The following is an 8,492-nucleotide window of genomic DNA, read 5'->3' as shown; positions in this document are numbered from 1 at the left end:
AATTAGTTTTATCAAGTCAGTCATTGGATCAAAATCCCTCTCAAAGGTTCGCCTAAAAATAGAGTGATATGAAAAGGAAAATACTTGTCGCACACAAATAATTTTACACGGTTTAAAAAAATAATTGCAACTAATTAATTTTAGGCTGTGTATAAAACTATAAAACATTTTGTATGTAACGAATACAGTCCATACAAAAATATACAAAGTTGACGATTCTATAACCTTTGATGTCCACTAATAAAAATAAGCTTTAAGAGCCAAGAATTTTATAGTTTAGTAATATTGTCTATTAGTCCCTTCAATAAAAATAAACTAAGGTTAATAATTTAATTATAAAAAAGAAGATAAATGGTAAGATTTATCAAAACTCAAAAGCCTAAGAAGGGAATATGAAATTTGGAAAGAGTAACATGCATTTCAAAATATTTTGCCACCTATGTCATAAAATTTAAAATGAAAGATACACCTGAAAACGATATACGCTTCAAAATATATATGCCTGATGAGGGGGTAATTAAAACGAAAATTTATTTTCCATTACATAAGCTTATGGATCAAACTAATTGGAGAATCTGCATGGCTTACAAAAAAAAAAACTATATTTGCTCCATTGTAGTACATCGTAGCCACCTGAAAACTTTACTCACATTTGTTCACTATAAACTCACTTCAAATTGTATAGTAAACCCCACAAGGCCACAGCTATGTAAAATTCTTTTATTTGAGTTTTTTATTTTTAAATGTTAACATGGTGAAATAAGACAAATACGTCAAATTCGACAGTAAGCGTTGTCACGTTCATGATAAGTTATATCTTTTTTCTTTTTTTAAATTTTTTATGTTTTGACACTTTCGAAAAGAAGTAACAAAATAATGCATGCGTTCTAAAAGGANTTCCCTTTTTGTAAGTCGGCATGCTTGTAAATTTTCTGGCAATATTTCTCTCATCAATCTCATATACTGCCTTGTTTAAAACACATGATAAAAAACAATAATCATAGCCTTACCACAGTCCACTGGCAAAAGGAGGAAGATACTCTCCACATTTTTATTTCCTGCAGTAACAAATACTACTTTAGTGAGAGGGTAGGCAGCTTTTCTTCTTTGTTCAGATTTCAAGTAGTTTTGCTCCATTGAAAACTAGAAATGTGACCTTCTGCTTTTAACTTACGTCTGATTAGCATAGCGTTTCGTGACTTCTTTGTAGTTTCTCATTCATTGCCAGCAAAAAGATGAATATTTGGTTTACACTTATTATGATACTAATCCTAACTTTTGAGTAGCCCTACTCTGGATTTATACAAATTTCACATTTCCTGAGGATAGATCAACTGGAGATGTAGAAATAAAGGCCAAACTACACTTTTAATCCTTCAATTCAACTATATGTAAGAGAGTTGGAGTGGCAAGGTTGAGGTTAAGCAAAATTTTAAAACTAAGTTGTATCATGTTAGATGATGGTAATTTATTCTATGACTTGTTCATTCTACAAATTGAAGAAAAGTTCTCAGGCTAAGTTGCTATTTCTTTATATTCTTAAGGCGACGACGACAGAAAGGATGAAAAATACTGTTTGTGACTACAATATATAGTGGAAGATTGAAGCCAAACTTTCAATAGAGTTTTCTCTAACCCGAGGAGAAAAGGTGAATTAAAGTTCAAAGGAAAGCAGGCCCATCAGTCCATTTTGTCAACATGTTTGCTATCACTAGAAGAGTTTATTTGTTTATGTTCTGTTTTATTTGTTATTATGTCTTTACTAATTTTTAAAGGTCTAGTGACTTTTAATGAAATTAGATACTCAGTATTTACCTGTTAAATAGGTGATGACTAGTTAATATTTTAGGCTTACTAAAGACTCTTATAAATAGCCTCTTTTAGTAGTTGTAGCAATTTTTTCTTATATATTTTATGAAATTCTAGATACGAATACTTCTCGAGTTCTTTGAAACTTGATGTTTTATTGTTTCAACTTCAATTCTATTTTTTTTCCTTTACTATAATCTTGTATTGTTGATAGAATTTCTTCTTAAACCCTTTGAATAGGCCAATTGGCTTGAAAAGTGGCATCTTCTGGCTGGTTCATATTAGATCTTCACTAGATTTACGTTATATTAAATCTAATCTTGTATTGTTGATAAAATTTCTTCTTAAACCACCATTACCTTTTATTTTTCATAAGCAGTGCATAATTTAGTTTTGTCAACTGACCATCATCGTGATTTTGCATTCTGATTGTCGGTTGCAGGTAGTTGTTCAAAGGATACCCCAGTGGAAGAAATAATTATGAGCTGGTCCCTATTCATAGACGCAGCCAATGATTTATTGTTGAAAGGGAGGCATCATTACATTAAAAACATGTTTTCTCTGGTAACAATTATAAATTTTCTTAGCCTGGCATGCTGAAATAGTAATGTATTGTTCAGATGTTACTGGTAAATGGTAATCTGTGCATACGGCTTCATCTGTCCACATAATGAAATTGGTCAGTTGTTTTCTCAGCAGTTGGGAAATTTTGTGTCTGAAACATTTCTCATATATACATATATATATATACACACACAATAAAGAGGCATTTCCTCATGTAGATTTAGGACAAACTTTGACTCTAAATTGGTTTGGAGCTATCTTTTCTAATCTATTACGTGACGATTTACACATGGAAGTTTTCTTTGATTGCCACATTACCACTATTACCATCCAAACTAATGGTCCGTTTGGATTGAGGGGGAGGGAGGGGGAGTAGAGTAGAGTAGAGTAGATTTAGTATAAAATTAGCTTATTTTAAACCAACACTACTCTATCCCCCCCTCCACTCCCCCCTCCATCCAAACAGGCTATAAAAGATACATAAGAAAATCTTCCTCATACCTCACTTTTTTATCAGGCAAATACTTTTCATTGTAGTACACAGTTGGACATACATTCTCCCTTCATCACGCTTCCAAGTCTACCTCTATAAACCAAAATCATCATGGAAAGATTTGATCTTAGTTTACCATTCTATTGTTATTGGAAAATTATTTTTGTTACTGTTGAGTTTAATCATGATCTTTTATTGCCTAATACTTAACTATACCAATTACCAAGTCATTTATTGAAAATAGAAATTGTTATCAACTCTCCACCCACCTTCTTAAATATGAACTTGGCAAAGAAATAAATGCGTATCTTTTTATTAGTTTTTTTTTTTTTTTTTTTTGTTTCCTTAAAATCTCATAAAAACAAAGCTCGGGAAACTCGGCCGCAGTCCATTTATGAATTTTGACAGTTTTGTTTAATTGCATATATATATAATATGGTTGGTTTTATGTGGCAATTCAGTTCAGAGGAGCGAGTACAATATGTAGTAATTAAATAAACAAACAACGGTGTAGAGTGGATGGTGAGTTAGACTCAGCTTCAGTGCTTCACGAAACCCAAAGTGCAAGAAGGGACAGCGGGGGTATAAATGGTAAAGGGTGTATGATTGATGGATGGCTGGTGGGATCAGTCAACAAATGTACTTGAGAGAATATCTCCCCTTATAATTCCTATATGCCCTAGTGGCCATTATTTGCATTGCACCAACATCGTCTTATAAAACTTCTTTCTCATACTATTTAAAGTACGTTTGAACTTATTTGGTTAAAATTAAAAAATATATATATTTATTTAAACTTGACAAAAAAAGAATTATAAAATAAATAGTATTTAAAAGTACAGCAAGATTCATAAATAGTAACAAAAACAAGCTAAATAGTAAAATAAGTTAACAAAAATAAATTTTACCAAATGGAAGCTTGTACGTGTGAAACTCATACATGTTATGTGAGAAGTGTCTTATGAGTCATGAGAGCTTTAACATCAATTCTTGTATAATAACAAATTGTCTAAAATTTACAAAGTTTTATCTAAAAAAAACATATATTAGTTCATGTATAATTGTGTAAATTTACAAGTTTATTACAGTAATTATGTAAATTTATACTTACACTATTTATTTTACATTTAGTTATTTATTCTTTCTTTATATATCTTAAGGATGAAAGAAGAAATTTGATGGTGGTTAACTGGTTATTATATGTGAAAAAAGATAAACAATTAAAATTTTTTTAAAAAATTAATATTTTAATGAAATGTAGTGTAAAATAAATACTATAATGTGGAGTGTTTTGAAAAGTGAGTATATAAAATAGAAAAAATATATTATTATGCTAAAATAGATATAAATTTTTGTATGAGTTAATGCAAATGTTGTAAGATCATTTCGTGATGTCGGGGACTTGGATGCCTGATATGGGTTAGTAGTGTCCTCCCTATTGATGTCCTGTTTCTCAACCAAAAAAAAAAAAAAACTCTTATAGTCATTGAGTAACGTTGGTCCGTTATTGTATTCAATTCAATGCCTTATGTAAATTACACCCTTTATTAAAATCTATCTTGCTAGCACTACTCTAATGCACAACCTTCTTAAACTATTCCTTCCCCATCTGTAATTTTTTAAGAAGTGTTGGTGTTAAATGAATTCTTTTGTTTAATTTGAAATCGTCTCTAAATTATTATAAAATGTAATTTGACAATAAAATAAAAACAAAAGGAATAAAGAATTTGTTATCTTTATTTATATATATATATATATGATTTAGTATGAAATGATGGGACGCTGAAGAATATTGATTTTGTTAATTTAGAAAGATATAATTTCGTTTTTGAAAAATTGTAAAAGCCCTCACTTAAACTTTCATCATTCTATCATGTGTTATTAAAGTAATTGTATATATGATAAACATAGTGCCAAATGACACCTCATTCGGATTCCTTGTTTCAGTAGACTCAGGCCCAGCGAGTAGAGTGTCACTATGGTTACGTTCAAGTAGAAAACGTCAATTCAGGTCGCCCCCTCTACTCATTTTTCTTTCATAAAAAAAAGAAGTGTCAAATGACACACTAAAAGGTTAATGTAAGGTTGAAATTTATCAACCATCTTGTTGGCTTTATTCCGTACCAATTTGCTTCATTAAATCATGAATCATTTGGACATAAATCCACCCTAAGTACTAAGTGTAGTATGTGAAGAGAGTGTGAAGAAAAGTTTAAGTTTGTGAAAAGAAGCAGAGTTTCACGGCTAGGACTTGCGGCTAACTCGTGACTGGCAAGCCGCCAACTGCAGGCACGTGAGAAGCACACAGGAGAGCTGAAGGGTCGTACCAGCTGTCGTACTACAGGACAAAAGTCCTAAGCTGGCCAAGCCGTTACCTCGCGACTTAGACAAGCCGCCAAGTTAGCCTGTTTGGCAAAAACTGACTCTTCGTATTCCAAACACATACCACTATATATAGACTCTTATACCCATGAAATCAAGAGAGCTTCCAGAAAGAATTTTGTGAGAGAAACGCTAGAGAAAAACAAAATTGCCTCATCCCCAATCTTCACTAAGAGACTATTCAAATTCTTCTACTCTCTTCCTCTTCATTGATACATTCTTGAGAGGTTCTTAACTAAATCATTTTCTCATCACACCCATGTCTATGAGAAGGTACATTTGGTGCTAAGGGAAATAGTTTGGAAGAGACCAATGACTATTAATTGATGCTATGGTGTATAGCGGAATTTGGTAAGCTAAAGAAGAAATAGGTTCGGCGCAACCTCGTTGAAGCAAGAAGCTTGGAGGGCTTAGGTACACTGGGGTAGATTAGGCTTTAAGGGTTTTCTACTGTTCATGTATCCCAACTACATTCTTTAGTAGATTATTTACCGCTTGGAGGGCAACGGAGAGGTTTTACACCGAGAGTTTCGGTTTCCTCTTCGATAACACATCGCGTGTTATCCTTGTTTTTGCATCTCTCTTCCTTTATCTTTCATTTTATTTTCTATTGTGGATGTGATTATATTTGGCTTAGATTGTTTATCAATTCTGTATTTGGCTTATGTTCATGTTCCGCACATTAATTATTTGATAATAAGCTTGAATCGATATTTTGTAAATTGGGGGTCTAAACGTTCAAAGGTGTTTTACACACATTTTGAACTTTCAGTTAACGTGACATGAAAATAAACTAAAAGGCAGATGAAAAATAACAAGTTTAATTAATAAATTTCAAAAATTTCAAAAGACAAGAATAAGACTCAAAATTTTAAGAACAATATATTTCAAACAATTATCATCTATATATATATATATGTGTGTGTATATATGTATGTATGTATGGGTTATATTAACGTATGCTTTTAGGATATATGTTAGTAAACTATTTTAGGAGTTTCTTTATGAGAAAGTGAAATGCGTTTTTAACAGCTTTTTCAATTTTTCCAAAAAACATAAATTTTTTTTCCCAAAATGGATAATTAAGTTTCCTATATCAGATACTGCTTTATATTTTTCTTTTTCACATTCTTTCTCTCCCAAATTTTCTTCTCATAATCGTAATGAAAAATACCTACTTTATCCAATAGAATGCATCCATATGCTCCTCCACCTTTTTCAATATTATAATAAGAATAAAGTTAGAGATACAAACTATTTTACAAAAAATTTTACAAACTGCTAATGTGATGAATAGTTATTAGTAGGCTTCTCCATGAGTCGGGCTGGGTTAGTTTTGGACCTAACTTGGACGCGACCTGCCGGCGTCGAGTTGAGGGCGGAGGAACCCGAAACTGACTACCGGAAAAAATTGGTCCAGTTGGTTTAAGGTGAGGGTGAGCGTCGGTCGGTCGCTGTAATAAAAAAAAGTCACCGAAATCTGAAAAAAAAAAAAGAAAAAAAAAAAGAGTCATCAGAATTTGGAAAATTTTGCCAAATTTGGAAAAAGCTGCCAGAATCTGCATTTTTTCACTGGAATTTGCATTTTTTCACTAAAAATTGCTAGGATTTGGCTAAATCCCACCAGATCTAGCCGGATCTGGTTGAGATCTCGCCAGATCCAAATCTTGACGGATCTAGCTTGTTTTTGCAAGATTTGGCTGGATTTTTTTATATAGCTCTAATTGGGTTCGGGTTGCTCCGGTTTTGGAGAAGCAAACTCGCCACTCGACTCATCGGTGTCAGTTCTTGAGAACGGAAACCCGTCGCCAATCGACTAGACCTTCGATTCAAGTCGAAATCGGGTCAGCGTCTGGCGGTTTGGCCGGGTTGTCGGGCTTCGGTCAGGTCTGGACAGCCCTAGTTATTAGTAAATGAAAAAGTGATATTAATGGTGGATCTAGATGAAAACTAATAAAAAGGTTGACCACATTAACATTTTGTAAAAATATTGTAAAATACTTTGTGACTGTAGCATTACTCTTATAATAAATAGATGAAAAACTAAAATCTATTTTCTTGTTTTATTTATTTATTCTTTCTTTGTCTATTATTCCCAAAATCTCTCTCACCAGTGACTCAAACACTCCTACAAGGAAGGAGGTGTTTCTCATGGAGCGGCTACAAAAGTCAGATTTCCCTTCTAAGATATAGATCCCCAGATAAACATCCTAGTGTACTTGATTTGTCAGTAAAAATTGATTTAGTAGTGACAATAGTATTAATTTTAGCCAAAAATTTTTCCTGCAAACGCGCACACATATTGATAATTTAAGTGCACACATATTGATATTTTAACAGTGAGGAAGAAGAGATTTGAACCATAAATATCTCAATTAAAAATGTCAAAAATTAGAAATTGAGATACAAAACTTTTGACTATATTATATATATATATATATATTTGTTTTAAAACATATTTTTTGAGTATTATTTTAATAATGTAAAAGTATCTGTAACTGGAGATTACATTAATACTTAACTAAATTTCCATTTCACCAAATTTATAAATGTAAACTCTAACCCAAATAAGTTGAACAAATCTATTATTCAATTAAAAATATTATTGACATAAAAAATATTTTTTAAATAATTTTTCTTTTACTTTAAAGCCTTGTAAGAAAAATCAAATTAAATTAATTGTAACTTAACTGTCGATGAGGGTTGTCAATATGGAAAGTCCAATTATTGGGAATAACTTTTTATTTTTTAGGGAACTTATTGGCATAACTTTTTTTTTGAGAATGAACTTATTGGCATAACTTGAAGAATCACAAAAGATGAAAAGGATATTAACCAATAACTACGAGGGGGGGCCTACAAATAGAACTTCACTAATGTCTTATTAAGTAGTCACTAAAATAAAGTCTTTTTTTTTTTTTTTTTGGTTTGAGAAAAGTCTTATTAAGTAATAATTATATAGATTTTCTAATTTATTAATCTCCCTCTTTAATTATTGCATTACTACATCCATTAAGATTTTCATATAAAATACCCTGTGGGAGGAATATGTTTTATATTTTATGTGAAAAGCAAGTAAGCATTATCATATCTTGCTAATTATCCTTTGGCCTATTGGTATGCATCTCCATATTTGTGGAGGGTATATATGTCTCTGGGGTTTGATCCTCAACATCTTCATTTAGGATTTAAAAAGAAATTACAAACCATGCATGTTAGTAAAGTGCTTTGCATTTTTTTTTTC

The 8,492-nt window shown here is 31.6% G+C and overlaps 1 non-coding gene across 1 annotated transcript; it reads left to right on the top strand.

Moving 5' to 3' along the window:
• The first annotated feature begins 1,203 nt into the window (after nt 1-1,203).
• LOC111983030 (uncharacterized) lies at nt 1,204-2,428 on the top strand. The gene is made up of 2 exons (XR_010629367.1): nt 1,204-1,649; nt 2,252-2,428. It is a non-coding gene; the product is annotated as an uncharacterized LOC111983030 (transcript).
• The last annotated feature ends 6,064 nt before the right edge of the window (nt 2,429-8,492 follow it).

This window comes from Quercus suber, unplaced genomic scaffold (assembly GCF_002906115.3).
Source record: "Quercus suber isolate HL8 unplaced genomic scaffold, Cork oak 2.0 scaffold_94, whole genome shotgun sequence".
NCBI lineage: Eukaryota > Viridiplantae > Streptophyta > Magnoliopsida > Fagales > Fagaceae > Quercus > Quercus suber.
Note: the sequence above shows the minus strand (reverse complement) of the source record. Positions and strands in the feature narration are given on the sequence as shown.